This window comes from Octopus bimaculoides, chromosome 9, assembly GCF_001194135.2.
Source record: "Octopus bimaculoides isolate UCB-OBI-ISO-001 chromosome 9, ASM119413v2, whole genome shotgun sequence".
In the NCBI taxonomy this organism is placed as follows: Eukaryota; Metazoa; Mollusca; class Cephalopoda; order Octopoda; family Octopodidae; genus Octopus; species Octopus bimaculoides.
In genome coordinates, this window is record NC_068989.1 from 57,543,945 (window position 1) to 57,544,878 (window position 934).

At 32.9% G+C, this 934-nt stretch overlaps 1 protein-coding gene across 1 annotated transcript in view; it reads left to right on the forward strand.

The window, feature by feature from the left end:
* The window catches only part of LOC106871386 (uncharacterized), a gene marked incomplete at its 3' end in the record, with an annotated part of 540,352 nt that overhangs the window by 445,072 nt on the left and 94,346 nt on the right, over positions 1-934 (forward strand). The window lies entirely within an intron of this gene.

Below are 934 nucleotides of genomic sequence, written 5' to 3' on the forward strand. Positions count from 1 at the left end.
ATATATATATATATATATATATATATATATATATACTTATATTTGAAGATTTACCTTGCCAAAAAAACACGCGTTGATTATGGTTAACGTTTTTAATTAAATAATTGAATACTTATTTCAAAGTTTTTCTCCATACCCGAGTTGTATTTTCAATTAGTTCTCTGCTTTTCGTAATGCTCGAAATGGTTAAAGAGCGGTAACGATATATTATGAAATGATATTCAATTAATTAAGACATGAGCAGGAAGCAGAAAGCGTGTTTTACTTGGCAACAGACCCTCTTCTGAAAGTACAATGCCAACTTCTAAACATTGTTATACATCAAGAATCTTGAGAAACAAATACGATATGCGATATGTGCGTGCGTGTGTGTATGCATGTATGTACACACACACACACGCACAAACATACGCTCACACACACGCACACACACGCGCGCGCATATATATATATATATATACATAGGTTATGCTTATATACTAATCAATTTGAAATTTGTATTTGTAGTACCTTTAGATATTGACAAAACTATCCATTTAAAATACACGTGATGTATTTGATAGCTATAAATATTTGTCTGTGTGTGTGTGTGTGTGTGTGAATATATATATAATGCATCTATGAATATATATATTCTTTTATTATTTTACTTGTTTCAGTCATTTGACTGCGGCCGTGCTGGAGCACCGCCTATAAATATATATTGTATATTTGTAATATATATATATATAACTAGCAGAAATACCCGGCTTTGCCCGGGTTAAAGAGAATAATGAAATCTAAAAACGCCGTCTAGACTACGCAACCCTCAACTGTTAGTAGCTACGATACCATGTTTCTACATTAATAACTCTCCAATCCATGCCAGCATGGAACATAGACATTAAGTGGAATGCCAGTCTCTCATCTGGGAAGGCCTTGAAATCAATGTTAC